This window comes from Aquarana catesbeiana, linkage group LG01 (assembly GCF_042186555.1).
Source record: "Aquarana catesbeiana isolate 2022-GZ linkage group LG01, ASM4218655v1, whole genome shotgun sequence".
NCBI classification, from domain to species: Eukaryota; Metazoa; Chordata; class Amphibia; order Anura; family Ranidae; genus Aquarana; species Aquarana catesbeiana.
The window spans coordinates 321,415,785-321,441,038 of record NC_133324.1 but is presented as its reverse complement, the minus strand read 5'-3'; the positions used below and the strand labels follow the sequence as shown (position 1 = coordinate 321,441,038).

Genomic DNA, 25,254 nt, shown 5'->3' with positions numbered 1-25,254 from the left:
AACATACCACCCACCAGGTGCCATCAATGTCCTCTTGTGCAAATACACAACAAAAAAGTCTGTTCAGCACCCCAAAGTGAATGAAGGCTGTCTGTGGTCCAAAGTCTTTAAGTTCTGGTTCCAGGGCCCTTAGAAGGTCCTGGGCAAATGGCCACTGCCAAAAGATGTGCAAAGCAGTTTCCCCATGGATGATACAAAATGAGCAATGCCCGTATCAGCACAGGTTTTGGCATGCATGAAGGTTATCAAAGGCAACACTCAACACTGTGCCTGTTGGCAGGTCTCTTTGAAGTATTCCTTCATATCACCTTGCAAGTGGTTAGAGGTAGGTCCAGAACAGACATGATGTCCTTGTCTCTTATCAACTTATAGACAGTCTTTGGTAAACTTGAAAGTGTCTAAATAATATCAAGGTGTACACAGCACCCTGCCAAGACTTCCCACCAGCTATAATCTGCCTGCATTGCATAGAGAGACACAGAGAGCTAGGTTAGATATAGCTGGATACATGTTGATTAGGAGAGGAGGCAGGAGATTGGAGGAACCAGGGAAGACAAAATAGAAACAGATTAACCATCAGGTTTAAGACAGTCATGTACAAATTACACACTGATTAGTAAGCTATTTCATGTGTCCCCTTGAAAACAATGCACACCCTATGTGGCTGATACCTCAACTGTTGGTAAATCTGGGGGTAAAAGGGCTCAGTCAAATGCAGAGCACCCTCTAGTGGTTAATCAACAAATCTTTAACTTGAAGGCCTCATGCACATTGGACATTATAATAATGTTATAAAAACGCCAGTAGCTTTGCAGTGAGATTTTCAATGTTTTTCAGCATTTTTGTCAGTTTTTTTTTAAATCAATGGGATCAAAGACGTTAAAAAATGCTGGTAACTGCGTTTTTGCTCTTTATTCCGCATTTTTTTACTTTAGAGCTGAGAAACTCTTCTCAGAACGCACTCGTTTTGTTTTGTTTTTACAGCCAAAAAATGCCCCTGCCAAAAACTGTTGATAACAGCCTATGTGTGCATGGACACATAAGATAACATGATGGGGGGTTTATTGACTGTAGGAAAAAACATCCAAAAACAGGAGCTTTAAAAATGTCCAATGTGCATGAGGCCTAATACAATAATAAATATATGTATGAGCAAGCGTTTTAAAATGTGAAAGTCATATTAATAGTAACTTATACTATGTTCTTACTGAAAATACACAATTGTTTTTTGCATTTAAATGTGGCCATATTCAGGGCCACATTTCAAGTTCACCTTTACCCAACATGAATGAAACGGGGATATCCAAAACAGTCTGCTTCTAGTGAGGGTGTGCCACATCCCAAATAAAAATAGGAACGGAGGAACCCCCTAGGGGTGGGATTTTAAAGGCACTACCATAACAACAATGTAAAAAAGTATATAAAGTTTATTAATCATAAGAGGTACATGTAATAGGACAAAAAGACATACATAACAAAGGATGCATAATATTTTTACAAACATATGACATAGGATACACAATCCAGAAACCCTACGTTTCGGAGATGGACTGTAGTCTCCTTCATCAGGGGTTTTCATAGGAAGCACAGTGTCTATAAGATGTTAAATACACAATAATCAATAAAGTTGTCCAAAAGCATATAGCTGCATAATAATCAAATATATCATATATAGTACTTACATCATAGTAATTAGACAGGTACAAAAATGCATCCACAGTCTTAAAAAACGTGAGGAAGAACCGGAGCAGGGGGTCTCCAACAAGTCCAATCCACTGGAAAGCACTTGGTATAATGACGAAAGGTATGAAAAAAAGGGAAGAAGGGGGAAAGGAAAATGTCCCCCTCCTATCACCCAACAGCCCCGCTGGATTGCGAAACCGAATCAGCGACAGGCTGACACATGTACTGAGGCCCAAAAATAAGTTGGAGGATCTAGAAGGGAAGCAAAAAAGGGGAGAGAAAAAAAGGGGGAAAGAGAAAAAAATAAAAAAAGGAGGTATATAAATAAACCTATGGACGGTAATATATATGTCATGAAGGGGGATATCCCACAGAAGTGACATTAAAAGGTGAAAAAACCTACCTAGCTTAGATGAAAGAATAAGTAGACCAGTGGAGACAAGGGGAAAGGCTGCTGCACAATCTGGAGAGCCAAGGCTGCAAGTGATCACTGTTAAGTGAAACTAGTATTAATGACTAGGAAAACCCAAAATAGTGCTTATGTAAACTAGTAGACAAAAAGCTTTATAGATGGATATAACCTCAAAGGGTAAAAGAAATAACGTCTCACCAATACAGCAGATCTCACAAATATGGGGAATTTCCAGAGAGCAGCAGGTCCCTAGTCCTACCTGTGTTCAGAAGGGATATAAATATTGCAGCCCTGTCATTCACTCCCCAGCCCAGCTGATTAGCCATGCCAAACAGCTGGGTATAGATTGCTCCAGCCCAGCCTCCAAAAGCGGGCCCCCTGAGCAATCGCTGCGCCACACCTCCACATGGCACAGGCGCCAAGAGCGCCAGGCGCATCCGCCGTATGGGCCGCAAGAAAAAGCATAGCGCGAGCGCTGCGGAGGGGCACGACGCAGCGGCATCCCACCAGCACGGAAAGATGATCTCATCAGAGATCACCAAGGGCAGCAAGTGTCCGCAATGGAATGACGGAGCCCACGTCCCCGGAAGCCTGAGGCCTAATACAATAATAAATATATGTATGAGCAAGCGTTTTAAAATGTGAAAGTCATACCAATAGTAACTTATACTATGTTCTTCCTGAAAATACACAATTGTTTTTTGCATTTAAATGTGGCCATATTCAGGGCCACATTTCAAGTTCCTAGAAGCATATGAGCATACCCTTTACCCAACATGCAGCAATGTGTGTATGATAGCCCACTGTTACCTCCTATCTAGTGCTTGCGTCTGGTGCACTACCAAGCATTTTTTTAAACCATCGGATTTTCATGCATTTTATTCTCTTTCACTTATTCAGTTATCTATCTATACTGGAGAAAAAAACATTGAAGGGACGTATTATTCAAAGTCAGGAAAACTCAATTCAATTTCAGTCAACACATGTATATAAAAAAACCCTAGCTGTGCAATGTTTGTGACATAAGTATGTATATTGGCACAGATCAATTGTGCATGTTTATGTGCTACGAAGACACCTCTCATGATGGCCTTATTTCAAGAGAACTATTGCTTGTCAACAGGGAAAATCCACACTACTCCACTATATGCTTACAAAGATCATTAGGGCTATCCATACATGCATAGGGCTGAACTAGAGAAATCTGGGGTTCCTCCATCCACGGTAATTCTCCACTTGTTGTGTATTGTATTCTGACAGCCGGTACTAGCAGTTGTCTGAATACCTAATCTGATATAATGCAGTCACTGCTGACAATTTTCCACCCAGCTTCTTCGGATCTTTCAGTTAAAGCTTGTTTACTCTGGTAGTGCCAGCAGGGCCACCTATGACTCAGATTTTGGCCAATTCATGGTGAATTGGCTAAAATTCAAGCTGTGTACGGCTTAGGTCCATAGACATCTGCACTGGTCAGGGTTAGCCTATAGACTTTTAACTATTTCCTAATTCAACAGTTTTCAACAGATTCAAATTGTATAATTCTATACCATATAATTAGATTTACTTACTTTTGAATGAATACACTGCTGCATTTAATTTGTATTTTAAGCTCACCTTTAAAAACTGTATCTGGTACCTAAGATATATAGTTTTTGCTATAAAGCAAAAATGAAGGAACTGAAAAATGTGGAGAAATCTAAATAAAATACAAACATCCTTTTTAATTGATGTGTCCCAATTAATATAAATGTTTGATGGCACATTTTGTAATATTACTAAGCATTCTAGAAACTTGTGAAAATGTAACATTTTTCCCACCACGTGATTTTGCTTATTGATTGTCCATCAGGTTTTGTGTTTATAATATTTAGGCATTGTATTACCTTTGATTTATGATTAACCTAATTAATTCTAAAGCAAGACTTATTTGTTATTAATCTAAAAGGAATTGATTCTGAATGTATGGAAAGATTATTTGAGATACAGGTCAAATAAAAAACTACAGCTTGTCAGTGGGATGACATCCTGACAGCTGCAGCATACATAACAGAGAGAGATGGCTGACAGGGTGTACGCGCTACATAATGAAATATTACCAGTTCATACCGGACAGAACATGTCATGCAGTGTACTAGCAGTTTTGCTGAATGAAAAGGATGTTTTGTTATAACTTATGAAATAATTAAATGCAAATAAATGTGTCACTTTTGTTTTAAAATGTCACCCTTTATATGCAGTCACTTGATAATGCTTTTTCTGTTTTACTGTACTTCCTGCTGGCAAAGCTGTTGGCTACTTTGCAGTGCAACTGCTGAAACAGAGGCTTAAATGTGTTCATGGGTAGAAAAACCATGCTTAACCTTTTAGACCTCTTAAAACCTGAAGGTGTCTAAAAATATTTCCAATATCAACTTGCCATTTAACCTCTGATGAATGTAGTAATGTCAGGCAAATAGTTTTATATTGCACTGGAAATCCCAAAAAGTATTATAGCTATGGTATCAAAATGTATCCGAAATGTATAAAGCTACCCATAGATTATACAACTTTCTTGCACAATTTTTCTTTTAGATTTACCAAAACCATATAATATGAGGTCAAACCTAAATACTTTCAATTTGTATGTAATCAGGAAAGCCCTTACACTACATAGTGGAAGGTAAATTTAATGGAAATTGAACAAGAAAAAAAAGCCAGCCTCGTAAACAAAGTAAGAAACTACTTCTGGACATCTATGTTCATGGACACCATTGACCCATTGCTTGTGTTTTGTGCCTATCAACAGAAAATGTATTAGATCTGTATCTCAAATGACTTTCTGTGAAGAGCACCCAGGGTCAGGGTCAGAGACCGATGAACAAACATACCCAGTTTTCTATGGTCAAGGTCTCATAGACCTCATATTTAGCTTTGTGCTCAAAGGAAAATACCTTTTGTTTTGTCACTCACTTTCAGTATCACTAGAGATCTGAAATGTAATCTTTAGATTTAAGTGAAGCTTATGATTTACAAAAGGGCACACCTATTATGCTAGCCATGTAATTCTCCTTACCTTAATTGGTTAGAAGAAAACATAACAAAAATGCAACAAAGGGCAAATAATGCTTATATACACTAGGATTTGTAAATGCTACTCAATTGTAAAAAAAAGCAACTTACATCATTGAAAGTAACCATAAAAAGACATTTACTAAATGTAGTAAATCGTTGCATTTCAGCTCAGTCCCTGCTAGTGAAATACCTCTAATTTGGTATATTTGTAATCTAAAACTTATGTTTCATTCTGATTTATTCAATGTTCTCACTAGCACTTGAAGTTCTTGGTTGCAGGGTAAATTACCAACTTTTAGGCACCATAGTTTTTTGCTTGCCCACGGGTTTACATTCTAGTGTTCAGTCTCTACTTTAAAGCTCTAAATCATTGTGAAAGGGTCACCAGTCCCTTATCCACTATATCGCAATGCTCAGTAAATATACTGCCTGTACTACCCCCAACCTTAGTCCAGCATCACTCAAATTGAGATATGGCTGAAAAGGAGCATGGGACACCAAATAATATATATACTTTAAAAAATAGATTAAAGCCAAAATTAAAGGCACAAATGTATACTGCTGTATAACCATTATTACATCATTTAATCTATTTTTATGCATGTAATAAAAGTGCCAGAATTTGACTTGGCATCAGCCTGTTGTAGTCCCTGCACAGATTGCGAAAGAAGAGTGAAGTCACATTTCACATCAACTCCAATCTTCAACCAATATATACTATACAGTTATAGTTTTACAGGTACCAGATTGAGGTTCTTTCCCACCAAATCATTACCTCTCATGATGAGGAAACCTCAGAGAAACAAGAAGAAATCTGACTTAATAAAACTCCCACAACAAACCTGCATAAATTTCTCTTTACATTGGGAAAATGCACAAGAGACTGCTAAGAAAGTACCACTTCCCGCCCCTAACCTGAGCCCGCTCAAAGTAGAGTGCCATCATCCACCCTGTCCAACAGCCTACCTTGTCCATGTGGAATAGATGACTTGTGGTACTACAACAACAACATTCCCACAACCTCATCAAATAGAAGGAACAACATTGACATTCACAGACTACTAGGCAACCACCACTGCTGACCCCATACCAATCATGCAAGGCATTTTTAACAGTCTACAGGACAAGCATCCGGACAAGATATACATCAAAAGAGCCCACTGAGTGCTCTGGCCAAACAGCATCACCTCTGACTAACCTCACAATGTTATATGCAACATCCACTTTTACCAATGAGACATTCTTTACATGTAGCATGCATAAAAAACCATGTTGACTTTGATGGGGTAGACCTTCTACTCTATGTGTATTTATCTCAAATAACTCTACTCTGATGGAGAGCCAAAAAACCCCTGCGGGACCATCTGTACCAACTTATAGCCACCTACAGATAGGGTTTCCTATTCCAGCTCCATGTGCACAAGGGAATCAGAACCTGCACAATCCAAACCCTGAATGAGCCTGAAGGTGGGGGCCCCTGGAAACTACCCCCTCCTCAACGTATGAGTAAGAGGTACATAGTACCCCTACTTGTTCACAAAAACATGAAAATAGTAAATAACGACACATACATTTTGACAAGTACTTTAATAAAAAATAAAACCCCAAAAAATGTTCAGTAAACCTACCCCAAAGCAAGCCCAAGCCCAAGTACACTCAGTTCATCACTAGTTACAACTTCACTAAACAATATCAGCTTAATTGTTGGCCAAAGGATGTCCTTATTGCTACATAAAGCTCCCCATCCCCATCGTGATGTATGCTCGATCAAACTCAGAGACAGTTTACAAACAAACTGCCATCGATCATATGATATACAGAAATATCAACAGCTGTAATAATGTGATTTATTTTTGTTTTTAGATCTGCACAGACTCATATTGCATATAAGTTTTCCTGCCTTTAAGTATCTTTACATGTTTGGTTGCCTTACTTTTAGTATAATTACTTTATCTAAGCCAATAAATGTGATGGTGGCTGGAATGGTGGGGGTTGCACTGACAGTGGTCACTTGCATTGAGTGAGTCCATTAACTTCAAATGCACCACTGGGACTACCACTGTCTGGCGTGAAACCTGACAGTCTCAAGGCCTTCTTTTATTATTATCATGATTATTGGTCTCCTGATTGCATTGTTTTAGGCTTGGTATAATGTGGTTTCATTACAATGTTAATGCTATTTGCTCCTTTGGATTACCAACCACACACCATGCTCTGACTATTAGTATCATATGTGTCCTAAATTCTTTAAGAATCACACTGCTCATATTGGAGATTGTTACTCCTCTTCCTTTCAGAAACAGCAAGCTGCATTCCTTTTGATTATTACCTGTTTGTATAATAGTGAGGACAGTTGCTAAGGATACGCCAGCAATAGCCACACATACCTGAAAAGTCAGCTTCAACCCACAACTTAAATACCCAGATCGGCAGTCAATGTCTGCCATTATAGCCACCAGCAGCTAAACTCTATCGGCCTGGCACCGCCTGCATTATCTCTAAGCTGTTTCTCTAATTCTGTATATCATTACTACTGTTTCATTCCTCCCTTCACAAGGGCATACTCAAATACACAGAGATATACTAACCTCCCTCAGTCCATTACATACACACCCCCTATCTGTTAGCTGGGACAGAAAGATGAGAGTTAATTACATGAGACTCATACTTGCACGCAGCATTTTTCCCCAAAGAGGCTGAGTTAAATAGTCATTGCCTGGTTGATCCTAGTGGTCATTAGTCCACCTCACATCTACTACCAGTTTTTCCCAAGCTCTCTACCCTCCCTCTCATACAAAGCACCCCATCCAACCCCTTCCCTGTATCCAGCTACCTTCAGCTACCCATTGTGTCCCTCTCCAGTCCTCACCTGCTACCCTCCCAGCTCTCCTAGGACCTATAGCTGGCCATAACCAAAATGAATTTCAGACAGTTTATCCTTGTTGGTACCACTCCACTCAACATCCTTTGATCTGCAAAAAACTGTGCCGAACACAGACTTCAGACAATCAGCAGCAGCTCGACACATGGAGTTACCTCCAAATCAAACACTACTTTAACTGGGTACCCCTAAAAGACAGACAGTTGAGATGACTTACCCCCCTTGAAACAAATTTGTTTAAACAAAACGGCTCCCCCCAAGGTCCACTTTATGAAAGGACTAAAACCCCAGCTCACATATTCGCAATGGGATAAAATTTTCTTTCTTACACATGCATTTTTAGTCTCCACTAGACTTAAGGACTCTTACTATAAACTTCTATCACACTGGTATTAAACTGCAGCAAACCTCAAAATATTCCAAAAATTCAGCCCACTATGATAGAGATGCTTCAAATCTGAAGGGACACTCTTTCAACTATTCTGGACCTGCCTAAATGCAGATCTCTTTGGACATAAACTCTTCCTTATCATCACCAAGCTAGCATACAACCTCCTGACAATCCTTCCTATTTTTTCTGGCTTTGAATGACATGCACCCAAATAAATATAAAAAGTGTCTACTCATACACCTGAATAATGTTGCTAGAATGACGGTTCCAAAATTCTACAAACATTTATATACTCCTACTTTACAGGATTGGTGCAGAGAAATACACAAAATTTGCATGAAGAACCCAACTTCCATCCTTGGCTACTGTGCTGTTACTCAGGCTGCTGTAAATGCTCGAGCCTTTCTGTCTCTAACCCCAGACCCTACTCTTCCCCACAAGACCCCCCCCCCACTGTCACTCAACTCCTAACCACCACCTTCCTTGATTCTACCCCTCCTGCACTATGCTGGTAATTCACACCTCCTATATAGCTGTGACATACAACAAAATTGTTCATCAATGCTCCTGAATCCAGACAAAGCCCCTATTGAGTTCTTACAATGTCTAAACTACCACTGTGCTAACTGCATAATACCCCATAACACCAGCACAGCCATGGGCTTGAACACCAAGCTGGGACATATATGCATACAGCTAAGGCCACAGTTCTGGGAAGAGAATGCACTAATTTGGAACCTCTGCAATATGACCAAGCTGTCACAGACAGCTCACTGTCACTGTTTGAAACTGGGAGCCAGTGGCACAGGCTCCCAATCACATGATCATCATAACAGCCAATCACAGTAATCAGGTGATTGGGAAGCATATGTAAAGCCTCCGGTCTTAGGCACTTTTAAAGGGCTGGCTCCTGCCAGCTGGAAAGGTTCACGCTTATGCTGCATGTATGTATGTTTACTCTTGTAATGTTTTTTCTGGCAAACCTTTAATAAAACTTTGAATATTGCAAAATATTAGCAAAAATATATTAAAAACAGCTGGCATGTATGTATTTCATCTGTGTGTTTAGCTGTTTGCCTGGAGTTCAGCTTTAAGAAAATCTGATTACTCTATGGTTAAGGGAGGGGGTCCAGGAGAATATTATATGCATAAAGTCCATCTTTAAAGTGAAGCTCCACCCAAAAGGGGACGTTCCTCTTTAAGGCATCTTCCCCCGACTCCTGTTTGTGAAACTGAGCTTTTGGGGAGGAGGGGGGAAAAGATACCCGATTTTGACAGCTAACGGCTCCCACTTCTGTTCCAGTCGCCTTAGGCTATCGGAAGCAGAAGTTCTGCTTCCCCCCTCCTTCCTGAAGTCCTCTGGGACACATGACAGGTCCCAGAAGACTTCAGGACCAATGCGCATTGGGCACCCAGCTGTGAAGTCGCAAGCTGTCACAGCCGGGTGCCCATAGTAAAGATGCCGGCACCGCCAATGGGAGAACACAGTGTGAAAACAGATGGGGTGAGTGCACCGCTGGACAGGTGAGTGGCTGTTTATTAAAAGTCAGCAGCTACACATTTTGTAGCTGCTGACTATTAATAAACACAAAAACGACCGGAACTCCACTTTAAGCAAAGGAGAGTTTTTGAGGTGCTGTATATATTGTAATGAGAGTTGCAAAATTATTGGAGTAACACTGATGAAAATAATGGAACTTACCTCTTTTTACCCTGATGTAGGCTATTTACTTATAATTGAGAATGTTTGCCCATCGGTCCCAATCATTTTTTTGTATCTGTATTTTCCCTGGCCCTTTTCTGCTTGTGCTCTGCTTAATGACTTTTTGACTATGTTCTTTCTTTTTTCCAGTGTCTTTTGTGTCCTTATTCTGCTTGGTGTCTTGTGCCTTTGTGTGCCCATGTTCTCTCTGGTCTTTAAAGGCTGCTATTTTTACTGGTAAATAGGAGCTCTTCCATTTCTCCTTAAAGTGAACGTGTGCTTAGCCCATGCAGGTCCACTTTAATAATTGCCCCTCCACAGCACTTACAACAGAATGGCAAGGGAGCAAAGGGAAGGCAAATACAGTATGTACAGCTGCTGTGGCCTTCAATAAAGTGAACCCTACAAGGACAAATGACAAGTTTACTTGAAGTGTTTCTTGTGAGAGTAATCTCTCTGGTGTCTAATGGTTTTTGTGCCCATACATTTTCTCAAAATTGTTTAAGGTCATTTGGGGGCCTCGTCTGCAGCAGCTCCGTGCCTTACTCACATCTTAAGCACTAATATAAGCATCTGAGGCACTTGGGGTCAGCTCTGGACACAGACAGGCAAGCTGTGGACTAAACTTTCAACAAATGCCAAGAGGAAGTAGATGGCACCAGCTATGTATAATCTGTGTATAAAGCAACTGTTGTAGAGACATGCAGATTGCATCATGCCTTTGTGGGGGGTGGTGTGGGGGGGGGGGGGTCTCTGCAATCAGCAGTTTGGGAGAATATAGGCTGATCAATTATTCCCAGTCAAGCTTCAGAAAAGGTTTAGGGGCCGTACACACAGGCCGAATATCGAGTGGCCCGTGTATATGACAGTTTCTGACGAAGGGGCATGACCCAAAGGGTTGCTGACTGGTGTGTTCTGCCAGGGGGCCTTCCCCCTGTCAGAATGCAATAGCTCAGCAGGGAAGATCGCTGTACTAATATTGTTAGTACAGTGGCTCCTCCCGAGCTCTTCACTTTTTTGTCATTCAGCCCACTGTGAACGAAAAAAAATAATAAAAGCGTGTAACTAGGCTTTACAGACATAGAAACATTCTACGATCAGGCCACAAATGGCTGGATTGGAGGAACATTTTCTAGTCTGTTAGAGCCTTTACTTGCAAACATCTATCCAGCCTCTACTGTCAATGGCAAGGTATAGAAAACCACTTGTAATGTACAGGTCATCCCCCTGGACTGTAATCTCTGATTATATAATCAGGAAACTTGATCTACTCCTGGGTGTTGCTCTGTTGATATTTACCTTGGATTAGAAAGGCATTAGCTAAGAGCACAGCAGTCAGAAAGTGGTTTAGATGATCCTACAGCATGGCTACAGGGAGTGTTCTAGGGTCGTCTGGTCTAGCTCTTAGTACAGACAAGTCACAGAACAAGCAAACTGGATGCAGACACTACAAGGAAGGTGGACCTGCAAGTAACTTTTTATGTAAATTGCATGATTTGATTAGGCTGATTAGGCTGAACAGTAGAAAATAGCTTTTGGATTGTACACTAATTAATCATTAGTATAGATAACATTTTTTGACATTGATACATAATTTCAGAGACTGATACAAAAACCTGACTATTATCTCCAAAAGTCATCAATCACTTAGAGTTTAGGATTTTGCCTTTATTCTTTGTTTAGTTGAAATATTACTAAATCTTTTGCCAATCTAGAAAATAAGCCTATCTAAGATACATAGCCTTTGGGTTGAACCAAACCAACAAATTATATGTAAAAAAAAATGAAAGCTTAAATGCTGGGAAGTCTGGATTAGATCCTTCCTCCTGATGACCAAAGCATGTATTGACTTGCATAATACCACCACCTGATGACCACCAATTTTCCCACGCCAATAATAATCTGCTTTGATTTCATGGGTGGGATAAAAGATCATTTGAGGTCCACATTGGTGCATATATACAGCTCCAATTTTTTTCAATTCTGTCATCTGTGCCATCAGAACTGTCTATAACTGCCAGATATGATCATCACCAGTTCAAATTACCCACCACCCAGAATGAGAAGATAGCCCAATCTGCACATACAGTATATGTCTGTGATGAGATTGGGGTTTGCTGGTCCCATGGATTTGAGAATAATTCTGCTTGTTCAAGATTTGCGGCCCAATCAAATTTGCAGATTAGCCGTGGAGAATTTTTAAACCTAAACCTAAAATGTGTACTAAAGGTACACATTTAAAAAAGAAAAAAAAACACGTTATACTTACCTACTCTGTGTAGTAGTTTTGCACAGATCAGCCGTGATCCTCCTCTTTTCAGGTCCCCCGCTAGCTCTCTGGGTTCTTTCCTACAGCTAAGTGCCCGCCATAGCAAGCCACTTGCTATGGGGGCACTCATGCATGCTTGCTCCTGAGCCCTGCTCTTTGTGTTCATAAGACCCTCACTCCCTTCTCACTGGCTGCGATTGACAGCAGTGGGAGCCAATGGTCAATGAGAAGGCAGAAAGCCAGGAGAGCAGCTTCTGTCATGCACATCGTTGGATCGAGATCAGACTCAGGTAAGTAATAGGGGCAGCTGGGAGCTGCATACTGAAGGTTTTATTACTTTCATGCATAGAATGCTTGAAGATTACTTAAAATCCCAAAACATTATATATTTGACAAAAGCAGAAACCCTAGAGAATAAAATAGTGGTAGTTCCATGTTTTTATGTCACAAGACATAAGCACAATGGTTTAGGAAATACAAAATTTAAGTAATAAATACACTAAAGTTAATCTTAAAGGGCACACATATGCAATATATTTCCTATGTTTTGGTAGAATATGAAAAAAAAGGTAGTGGTGAGTAAATAGATACCCAACATGCCAAACCTTACAATTGCTTGCGTCCATAAAATTGTAACAAACTTCAGTACCCTATATTTTCCATAGGCGACACTTTAAAAGCCCCTACAGGTCATCAGTTTAGAGATAACCATGACTAATGGTGCTATAATTATTGCTCTCACTCTGTTGATATGTAACATGTGTTGGGCAACTTATGTTTTTGTGGATAGGTGCCTTCCCACCCCCATCCCCACACATTTGATTACACTGGTATGCGCCTATATGTGGGGGTGGGGGGGGCCTCAAATATTTTGGAGGGTTTTAAATGGTTGTGTGTAACTTTATTCATTTAACGCTTTTCAGTTCACGCTTTTCATTTTGTGCTTTTCAGTTCATTTCTGAATGGCCGTTCGTCAACTAGACATGTTGCGGAATCGGAGGAGATAACATGTTATTTATTATTACCTTGGAGTTATTGCTTTGACCCAAGTCCAGTCCAGGAACAGGAGAAGGAAGATTTCTTGGACCAAAAATTGGTTGATTTATAAATCGTGACCAATTATGTCATATGCCTTTGCTGCGGGAGCTCCAGGAGAATAATCCAGATGATTTTCAGAATTGTCTCCGAATGATGAACCCCTGCTTTCACCAACTGTTGGCATTGTTGACCGCCCTATATTAAGAAGCAGGACACATGCATGAGGCTTTTATTTAATTTTTTGGTTGAATAATAATGATTTGATTTGTTGTATTTTCTATATTTTTGGATGCATAGAATGTACTTTTTGGTTAAGTTCTATTGGCAGATAGCATGTCTAATTGTATTTGTTTTCTTTTTTTCTTTTTTTTTTTAAATACTTTATTTAATATTTTTCCATACAAAACCAATCCCCTCGAAATACAAAAAAAAAAATACAGGTTCATTAACAGAGTACCTCATGTTACTAACCGTCATCCTACCCCCCCCGGAACCCCATACCCACCCCTCCCCCGTTCCTGCAGAAGGATCTAAAAGGAGGCCAATGGAACATTTATGGACACCTAACCATGTCCGATTCGCCGACCCCTTAAATACTGTTTATAAATTCCTCAAGATCTTCTCCAAAGTGACTTCACTGCATTGTGATCCTAATTCCCGTTCCCACTTTTTGACGTACGGGGGCACCTCCAGCTCCGACCTCCTACCCAGAATCCTATAAATTTGTGAGATAGTCCCAGTCGGCTGCTCCCTCACACAGAGCTGCTCGAATGGTCTATAATCCTCTTCACCTCTGAGTGGCTTCGGTAATTTTTCAATGAAGTGCGAGAGCTGAAGGTACCTCCACGCGTCCAGAGTCCCAACCCCCGGATCCGCCCCCAACTCGGAAAATGTGCGTAGTCTCCCATTATTAAGGAAATTTTTAAGTTGAATTCCCTCGTCTTTTAACCAATTCCCTCCCACCTCCCTCCTCCCTGGCTCAAAAAAAGGATTGTCTTTCATATAAATTAAAGGTGAGTTATATGTCCACTTGTTCTGAGTGTGTACCAAATCCCAACATTTCAAAGTGTTTTGTGTCAAAACTGCTGTGTTTGTGCCCAGTGCTTTGTATTTTGGTGGGTTCCATATATTCCTACGTAGATCAGTGTTACTCATATAGTGTTCTAAACTGACCCATCTCTTTTCGGTATCCTTTTTTGACCATTCAATAACCCGTGATAATGTGATTGCTAAATAATATTTATAAAAATCCGGTAGGGCCAAACCCCCCCTTTTTTTTCCCCTGCTCAAAACCACGTAGGAGATACGTGGTTTTTTGCCACCCCAGACAAATCTTACCACCAATCTCCTTAAGGCACCAAAATAATACAGAGGGAGTGGAATAGGCAGCATTTGAAATTTAAACAGTATTTTTGGGGTCAGTATCATCTTAACCGCGTTCACGCGCCCAAGCCACGAAAGCGGTCTCGACGCCAACCTTCTAGTTTCCTGCCTAATCTCGTCCAGCAACGGTATATCATTTTTAAGATACATTTCGTTAATAGAATTGGAAAGTTTTACACCTAGATATTTGATTTCCTCTTTCCAAGGGAATGGGAATACCTGAGAAAGGTGGACTGCCTCTTCTTTGCCCACACTAATATTCAGGATCTCCGACTTCTTCAAGTTGACTTTAAAGTTTGATAGTTCCCCATAACCTCTGATTATTCGGAGCAGGTTCGGGAGGGTGATTCTAGGATTGGTAATAAAAAACAATATATCGTCGGCGAACGCCGCGAGTTTGTGCTCCTCCCCTCCCGCTCCTACCCCGTTACAATCTGGGCTATTGCGGATGGTAGCTAGGAGAGGCTCCAGGGACAAAACAAACAAAAGAGGGGACAGAGGGCACCCCTGCCTAGTCCCATTTTTCATTACAAAAGGTTCTGAAAGAACCCCATTGACCCTAACTGTAGCCGTAGGGTGGCTGTAGAGGGACTTAACCCAAGTAATATACCTCGGCCCCACCCCCATAACTTCCAACGTTATCATCATGAACCCCCAGTCTACCCTGTCAAACGCTTTTTCCGCGTCTACTGACAGGAATAGAACTGGGGGTCCCTAATTCCAGGAGGAGTGCTGCTCAGACGCCATTATCTCTGCTCTGTCTCCCGGGTATAAAACCTGCCTGATCGACATGTACTAGGGATGCCATTTTCTCCTTCAATCTACTTGTCAGAACCTTTGCATAGAGCTTCACATCTGCGTTTAAAAGCGAGATGGGCCTATAACTGAAGCATAGCTTATCATTTTTTCCCTCTTTTGATATTAGAGTGGTTGAAGCTAACAACGCCTCTCTCCCCATTTCACAATTAGTACCCAGATCGTTCCAGAATTGGCTCATTCTAGGGACTAAAATGTGCTTCAACTTATCCAGATATAGTGTGGTGAAGCCGTCAGGGCCTGGGCTCTTGCCCTTCGGGGAGGATTTCAGGGCTGCCAAAATCTCTTCCTCTCCGATCGGTCTATCTAGAACCAATCTCTCTTCCTCTGTGAGCTCCGCCACTCCTGCCCCCCTCAGGAATTCCTCGACCCTCTCCCGATATGATAAATTGCCCATTCTATTTTGGCCTATGGAGTAAAGCGCCTCATAGAACTTTTTAAACTCCTCTGCAATACCTTTACTGGAATCGATTAGTTCACCTTTTTTATTCTGTATTTTGCCTATAAAATTCCTGTCTTTTTTCTTTCTTATCATTCTGGCCAGGTGTTTGCTTGACTTATTTGCCCACAGATAATTTTCTTTTGTTAACCTATTGAGGGTTCTCTTGGTTTCCTGTTCCATAGCATCCTTCAGCTCCTCCCTTTTATCAACGAGTTGGTGGAAAGTTTCCTGACACAGTCCCCTCCTCTCCTTGTGTTTCTGCTCCAAAATGAAGATATCAGAAATCAGCCTCTCCCTTTCTTCCCTTCTCTTTTTTTTGATTCCCGCTCCCATGGAGATAAGAACCCCCCTAATGTATGCCTTATGCGCCTCCCATAGAGTGGAATAGGAAACCTCTCCTGTGTCATTTACTTTAAAGTAAAAGTCAACCTCTTCCTGTATCCTCTCCAATACTTTTGGGTCTTTAAGCAGGGATTCATTCAGTTTCCACGCATAAGTCCTTTCAGCCCTATCCGGGAGCCTCATCATCAAAGTGACCGGTGCGTGGTCTGAAAGTGAAATAATCTCTAGTTTAGTTTCCTCCACTTGATCCAAGAGACTATGGTCCACAAAAATGTGGTCTAATCTCGAAATACGTCCCGTGCACAGGGGAGAAGAAGGTATAATCTCTATCCTTGGCGTGTTGCAGCCGCCATGCGTCTACCAGGCGGCAGTTGAAAAGCCGCCGCCCGATTGCGCCGGTGGAGGCCTTACTTGTCCCCTGTGCCCGGGATGTACTATCGAGACTCGGGTCCAAGCAGGAGTTCAGATCCCCCGCCAGCACCACCTCTCCCTCTCTGAATCTCATCAACTTTGTCAACACCTGCCCAAAAAATGCAATTGGTTTCTTATTTGGGCAGTATATGTTTGCCAGAGTAAATATTTTATTTCCGATGCTACCCTTCAGAAAGATGTATCGGCCATCCGGGTCAGACAATCTGTCTAACAGTGAGAAGTTTGATGACTTTGAGAGACCAATTGCCACCCCCTTCGCTCTCCTAATGGGGGAATCGCTATAATACCATTGCGGCAGACCCGGAGAGAAAAGCCTGATCCTGGATTCCAGCACCAGGTGAGTCTCCTGGAGAAAGACTATGTCAGCACCATAGTGTTGTAATTCCTTCAGGATTTTATGTCTTTTTGCAGGAGAGTTAAGACCCTTTACATTATAAGAAAGAAACTTGAGGTCAGGCATTTCTTAGGTTCTAGACCCTGACCCCTTCTCTCTGCACTCCTAAGATCCCCCTCGCAGGAACGTACTTCCCCACCCCCCCTCCCCCAGAATCCCCCAACCCCAACCCCTCCCCCCGGCTGCATCCCAGCCCTAAGCCCGCTTGTAGAGGATGTTCTCGATCCCATACAGCGCGCACCACTTCAAGGGGTGGTGCTCAGATGCTGGCACCCAATGCCTCCCCTCCGCCAAACAAGGGGAGGGAGGCGAAAGAGCAGGGCAGAGAGAGAGAGAAGAAAGGATTCTCTCACTCTCCCCCCCCCCCCCCAGCGCAGAGGGGAATTAAGAGGACAAAAGGCTAGCGCCCCTACCGATACCCCCCTCCCCCACCCCCCACACCCACACAGCCACTACTTCATTTACATTTTTAGGTGACCAGAGACCAAAGTCACATCGTCTTTGTTACGCTCCACAGGTCTCCCGATTGAGGGAGGGGTGACCGGAAAAGGGGAAGAAGAAAAAAAAAAAAGGAAAAACATCCCCCATCCCCGAGCAAACCCCCCCCAACCAAAAAAAAGCAAAGTTGACCCCACACTCAAAAACAGCTTGGGATAGGGTTCATTGAAACTCTTATCTCAGTTCATCCGGCATCGTGATCCCCACTCTTGCGCAAAAATCCTGTGTCTCTTCTGGGAATCTCGTCCTATGTGTTCTCCCTTCTTTAACGACTATCAAGGATGTTGGAAACCCTCAGCTGTACTTCAAGTTAGCCCTTCGAAGTTGGTCTAACAAGGGTCTCATCTGCCTTCTCCGTGCTAAAGTTCCAGCCGAGATGTCCGCGAAGATCTGTAAATTTTTATTTTCAAAGCAAATTGGGGGTGCACCCCTAAGATTCCTCCATATTTTTTCCTTGTCCTCGTACGAGTGGAACTTCACAATGACATCCCTGGGGATATCTTGATTGAGATTAGGGGGTTTCCTCACCCTATGGGCCCGGTCGATCCTAAGTACCTCCTCCTCTCTTCTACCCAGGATGGGGTTAAATATTTTCCTAAGTTTATCCCCAAGATCTTCATTCAGTTGTTCCGGGATGGATCTGATACGCAGATTTTGTCGCCTGCTCTGGTTTTCCTGCTCTTCCATTTTGTATGATAACATGCGATTTTCACTCTGCATCTTGCCAATTTGCTCTTGGAGGTCAGAAATCATTTTTGCTTGCTTCGCTGATACCTCTTCTACCTCTTCCACCCTGTGCAGTAATTGGCCCATGTCTGTACGAACATTCATGATTTCCGATTTTATCACTCCTTCAAGCTTAGCAAACATTTCCAGCATTTCTGTTCTGTTCAAGCCGAGATCCATGTTTCTTTGTTCTTCCGGGGTGTCATTCATCACTACCCCCTCCAGACTTAGATCCTCCTTATGCCTATCCCCCTGTCCCCCCTTCTGTTTCTGCTGTTCTTTTTTCTTCTCTTTTATTCCTGACTGTTTCTTATCCTGTCCTGGGCTCTTTAGGTTTGGCTCTGTGAGATATTTTTGTATAGAACTAGTGTTAAGGCTCTCTCCTGGATTTTTAGGTTCTGATGTTTTTTGAGACCGCCCTCTCATGCTTCCACAGGATGCCAGCTTTTAAGGTGTTAGTCCCGCTACCTCGGCGTATTACTCACTCCCTCCTGGTGGTGCATACACACAATGTGAATGTAAAAAATATATTCCAATACAGATAGAACCCAGGGGGGAACCCTCCTAGCCCTCCTCGCCTCTCACTATCCTTATTGCCCGCCTTGGAAGGAGTCCTTACGTAAGTGCTGGAGTTTTCCTGAGATTATGGTACACTTCCCGGTGTTTAGAATCTCATAGATTATCCTTATCAGTCCCCCTCCTTATGTCTCCACCGTGAATCAGGGCAAAGTTCAGAGCGTCTACTGTGGAAGGTGTAAACCAGGTCTCAAGCAGACACTGATGGCCAGGCCTCAAACATAAAAAGACAAGCTGGTCAATCAATTCGCTGACAGGCCCAGGGGGTGTATCAAATACTCACTGTAATCAGACGCTGGTTATGCAAGTTATTAGCCGACCCTACACCTTTATTCCTTGCAATTCTTCACATAAGGAGAGGGAAATATTCCTACCTTCTCTTCTGGTACTGTCTCTCAGCTGTAGCGCTGCATCAGAGTTGGTCCAAAGTCCTGGTCCTGGGTAAGAAACAGGGGGGGGAGAGTTAGGACCTGGGGAGACCGTCAGTTGTCCAGGGAGGCTGGTTAATCCCTCTCGGGCTGCTCACTGCTTCAGCGTCTTCACTTCACCCCGCTCTCTGGACATCGCCGCCTGTTGCTTGTCAGCTGTTTGTCAGCTCGTCTCCAGTCGCGTCTCGCCCCAGCCTAAGCCTAAGCCGCAATGCCGGCCGGGCGGGATGTAGCCTTTAGTAAGTAGCCGTCCGCGGGCGCGGGGCGTGAGAAGGGGGGGCTCCGTCACGGGAGGTAATGTGGCCCGGTATAGTGCTTAAACCGGGGACGCTGCGGTCTCTCACCCGCCCGGAGCAGCTCGCCTCAGGTCCTCACACTGGCGCCGACATCAGCCCCTCCCCCTTCACGGACATCCTACGTCACGTCCTCATCCCGCTCCCCCTGTTTTCTTTTTTTAATGCACAATAAAAAATTGTGGAGAATAATACTTGGCTATGTGTTTTACTTCAAATGACAGTTTGGGAGTAGGCAGTTACATTTAAAAAATACAATGTAAAATTGACAAGGGGCACCAACATAGTTGTATCTTTGATCTTAAAAACTACAGGATAATGGTGTTGTGGTAACTTGCCCAAAAGAAAAAAAAAAGAAAAAAAAACATAATAATATTATTCTTGATGTCACTAGAAAAAAAAGCCTTTAAAAATAAATTTGCAATAACTCCATCAGTATCACCAGCAAAGCAGCTTCATTATTATCCCATTAAAGAAAAAGAGAATGTGCGCTGCATTTTGAGATTTCATCATTTGCCACGTCACGGATGTTAATTCTCCATTACGAATGCTAGTTTACAAAACCAAACACTTCTGGTCGCTTCTTGCTACCGAGCATGCATGTTTGCACCTTGGACTTTTCTCAGACGGACTTGTGAACAGAAAATCCGACAACAGACATTTGTCCGCAGAAAATTTTAAAGCTTGCCATCCATCATTTGTCAGCAAAAATTCCAAAAAACAATTGTCCGATGGAGCGTACAAGCGGTCGGATTTTCTACCAATGGCCTGTCATCACACATTTCCTGTCGGTATATCCAATTGTGTGTACACGGCTTAAGGCCTCATGCACATTGGACGTTATAATAATGTTATAAAAACGCCAGTAGCTTTGCAGTGAGTTTTTCAACGTTTTTGCAATTTTTAGCGGTTTTCAGCGTTAGCTTTTTTTTTTTTTTTCGATGAATCAAAAACTTTAAAAATGTTTGTGAGCCACATTTTTGAGCGTTTATCAGTGTTTATCAGCGTGTTTAGGCGTTTTTTGACATTAGGGCATTTTTTTTTTTACAGCCAAAATACGCCCCAGCCAAAAACAGTTGATAACAGCCTATGTGTGCATGGACACATAGGGTAACATGCTGGAGAGTTTATTGACTGTAGAAATAAAATGTCTGAAGCCAAAAACAGCAGCTGTAAAAACGTCCAAAAATGTCCAGTGTGCCTGAGGCCTAATAGTGAGCTTTTGCTAAGCACGCTCCCTCACTATAAAATGGGTAATCACAGTAGATATAGTGTCAGTGAGTTGGAAGCTGTTATAGGGATAGCTGACAAACTGCATAGGGAGAGATTATGGTCAGTTAGGAAACTGTAGTTTCAGTTCTGATTGCTAGTTCTTTGGCCAATTTTCCCTTTTGTTGACTTTTTTCGTTCTTAATTTTGGGGCTTTTTTGTCTTTCATTTCACATTATATAATTCACATTCACTACACCCCCTAGCAACACCGATCAAATAAAAGTTATGCCTATTATCTTTAAGCCTTGGCACTGGCCGTATGCAAATATGCAGCCTCTTGGGGCCTGGTCCTTAGCATGGAGGAGCTGCATATTTGCGTGAATTGCTGCCCATACACCTGTGCCGAGATCACGTACGCTGCGCGCTCTTGGCACAGTTACTGTCGTCTACCTGAAAAGGAGTTTTTGAATCACGTGACCCCCATGACAGCCAATCACGGCAGTCACGTGGTCTTAAGCCCCACCTCCTGGTGTCATAAACTTCTTAAAGGGCCGGGAGGTGCCGGAGCTAAGAGGTTAAATATACCATCCTGTTACTGGCCAATTTTACGCTGCTGTATCCTCTGTATTACCATAATTCTTGTTGTAAAGACCCAGGCTGTGCTCTTTGTTTCCAGTAAATTTGGGCCTGACCCTCTTGTAAATTTAAACCTAACCTTGTTATTTATAATTGTCTGGAAGCTGGCCAATTTTACACTGCTGTGTCATCTGTGGTTTCTTAATTCTTGTACTGAGGTTTCTTAATTCTTGTAGTAAAGCCACAATATCCGAATTATTGTAGTAAAGCCCCAGCTTGTATTCTTTTTCTCCAGTACATTTTGTCTGTTTCCTCCTCATTAAAAAATGTTCTGCTGTTGGCCGATTTTCTTTTTTAGTAAGTTTTTATTACAAGAGTTACAAAGCTATAAAAACAAATTTTGCTTATATAAACTCAAACAGTTGATTTCCCTGAAGCTGGGTCACCCACCCCCAGGGTCCCCCCTCCCCCCACCTTCGCTGGATGGTAAACATCAAAAACTTCTGGCCCTAAACCTTGTGATATTAGTTAGGGTAGGCTCATTGCAGACATAGGTGGCTGTTTCTCGAGTTAATGTGATGGAGCTAGGAGATAATAACTATTTTCTGTTGTTTGTAGTTTGGGGTTTTGGCAGATAGCACCCATCAATGCAGGCCTAAGCTGACCATAAACTAATAGCCCATCACCCCCTCCCCAAGTAATTTGCTTCAGACAGAATACAGTGATCAGCGGCTGCAGATGCTGATTGAAAAAAGTTTTCAATATATTTCTTCAACAGAAGTCAAATGATCGATTTCTGGCGAGAGAAGACAGCCACACACTGATCGAATTCTGGACAGTCCCTGCTGAATCAGCTGAATTTTTTAATGAGTGTATGGTCAGCGTTACTTGTCACTGGATCAAGCATCCACAGTTGTACAGGCTATTTACCTGCACTGGGAACAGATAAGGGATAAGTACAGCGCTGCTACAGAGATGCTAAAAAAAATTATATATAATACAGTAAGCAGCTAACACACCTCTAAGACAAAGAAGTAAAGAATTCAACAGATATATATATAGTGTAGCGCTATGTGTATGGGTAGATCAAGGTGAGATGTTAGAATCGGGCCAACTGACAATGGCCAGAAAACAAGCAAAAAATTAGTTTAAAAAGGTGAGTTGAAAAAGAATTTGGTTGCACAAATACAAATTTATATACGGAGCATAATAGAAAACGCCTGTGGAAGAGTGAAAACAACAAACACAATATAAATCAACATTAAATAAAGTCCATATAAATAAATTGTGTCCTTAATGGAAATCAAAAAAAGGCCACCACCAACAGTCTCTGAGGGTAAGTTGATGAGAGCAGCAACAGGGTGTTACTGGTGGGTGAAACGGAGGAACACCAAATCCAATGTGACATCTATGTATGTGTCAGAACCACCACCATAACATCTGAGGAGGCTTACCGGACGTAGAGGACTTGGAAAGACATACGTCTTGCAAGTCACAAAAAGCTTGTTTAGCCACCGGGGCTAGCAGGGTGAAAACATCAGTATCCAAAGCTTCAATAGGTGAGGAGGAAAGATCTGTAGGCAGCTTCAACCGTCCAGAGGTATCAGCAAACCATCCGGATGTATAATTGGAACCATGAGAGAAAAAAGACTCACATGGCGTGATATCGTTTTAAAAGGCATGCATTTATTAAAACAATAAAAGAAAAGCACTCACATGGTATACGATCATAAACAGCTTAAATGATATCGGATGCGGTGATGGTACAGGACCCCATGGCATTGCCCAGCTTCCCCTTTTTTGACAGTAGTTTGCCTATTAGCCCCCAAAATGGGCAGATAATTATTTTAGGGGTTCTTCTGGGGTAAAAATGGTTCAGAAAGGCTGACCTAGAGAGCCCTCCTTATGCCCCTTTCACACTAGCGAACCAATAGGGTCTGCCTGTCAGTTTTTCAGGCGGACTCGATCGGACCCTCCAGTCTCCTCTAGAAGCGACAGGTGTCAATGGACAGGTGTCTGTTGACACCTGCCAACAATTGATCCAATCCTATCCGCTAAAAAAATGGATGGATGGGGATATGTTCCCATCTGTCTGGCAGATTGGATTGGATGGCAGTCGGGTGTAAACAGACATAGAGGAAAGCGGGCTGTGTCTGTGTCTGCCCTGCATAAAAATAGCAGACACAGACTAGCCATCCGCCTGCTCAGCGGGGATCAGTGGACATATTCTCCACTCCAATTGAGCCCAACCCTTGTGGAAGGGGCCTTATTCAACATACTTCCAGGAAAGTCAAATTCTGGTAACCTACTGAGTGCTCTGATTCCTTTTGCTGACCCCAGCGCTACTACAGGACCAAGAATCTGACATTAGTGTGTCAGATAAAGAGGATTCTTTAGACACTGTAGTTCTTGAAGATTAAAATTAAAATTTCAATACAAATGTTTTCTGCAATATGTATACCACATTTGTAATTTTTCTTTTTCTGTTTAAATGCATTATAAGCTCCTGAAGAAGCAAATTTCTTCACGAAACATGTAGAGCATATAGTATGTCTTTAAGGTGGTACCCCCTCTATAAGTTAGCTGTCGACACACAGTGAATGTTACATCATTAGTACTTTTTCATCTTTCTTAACCCTACTTATCTCGGGAATACCCCTGATTCCACACTTTATGTGCATTTTTACATTGATATTCTAATGTTTTTAAAAGCTTTTTAACCAATAAAAAGTATTTTATTTTTATATATATTGCCTCAGTGTATGTGCCTAAAAAGTCCATAATATATATTCAAAATTAAATGATACATTGACCTTTAGGACATGGCACACAAATGACACCAGCTACAGTAAATCCACAATACTCCCCAGTAGATATTACCCCTGTCAGGAACCATGAATCAGACTGTGACAGAAGTACAGTTAAATCACACTTGTTTAATAATAATAAAAAAGGTAAACAGAGTAAACGTAGTCAGAACATAGCCAGAGTTCAGGAACCGGAACAGATAGTCAGGCAAGCCAAATGTCAGGGAGCTGGAGATGAGCATAGTAGAACAGGATCTGGAACCAGAAGGGATGTCAGCCAAGCAAGTCTTCAACAGGAACACAGGTGAGTGTCTCTAGAGATGTGACTAAGGTGAAGGCAGAGATCATCTGGACTGGACGGCTTAAGTAGGCAGGACCGACGAGCAGGATCATCAACAGGTGAGTCACTGTGGAGAGATAGGAGCTGGCAATTAACTGACAGCTGAACAGCTAGCTCAGAGAAGGAAGGGCTGGGCCCAGCCCTGACAGTACACCCTCCTCAACAACCCCTCCCCCTCGGAGGACCACTAGGCTTCAGAGGAAAACGTCTATGGAAATCACGGAGGAGGACAGGGGCATGTACGTCCGAGGATGGGACCAAAGAGCTTTCCCTAGGACCGTACCCTTTCCAATGCACCAGGTACTGTATGCACCCACTGAACTTACGGTAATCAACAATGGACTATACTTCATACTCCTCATGGTTCTCAACCTGAACAGGGTGAGGACGTGGCACCGAGGTGGTAAAGCGGTTGCAGACCAAAGGTTTTAATAAGGAGACATGAAATACATTTCAGATACACATATCAGAAGGAAGGTCTAATGCATAAGCCACTGGGTTAATCCTGCGAAGAATACAGAAAGGCCCAATAAACCGTGGTGCGAACTTCAGAGAGGGAACA

At 42.1% G+C, this 25,254-nt stretch overlaps 1 long non-coding RNA gene across 1 annotated transcript in view; it reads right to left on the bottom strand.

The window, feature by feature from the left end:
- Window positions 1-25,254, bottom strand: part of LOC141144543 (uncharacterized) — a 56,086-nt gene that overhangs the window by 7,781 nt on the left and 23,051 nt on the right. The window contains exon 2 of the long non-coding RNA XR_012244420.1: window positions 13,415-13,622. This is a non-coding gene — a long non-coding RNA (uncharacterized lncRNA). The remainder of the gene's footprint in view (window positions 1-13,414; window positions 13,623-25,254) is intronic.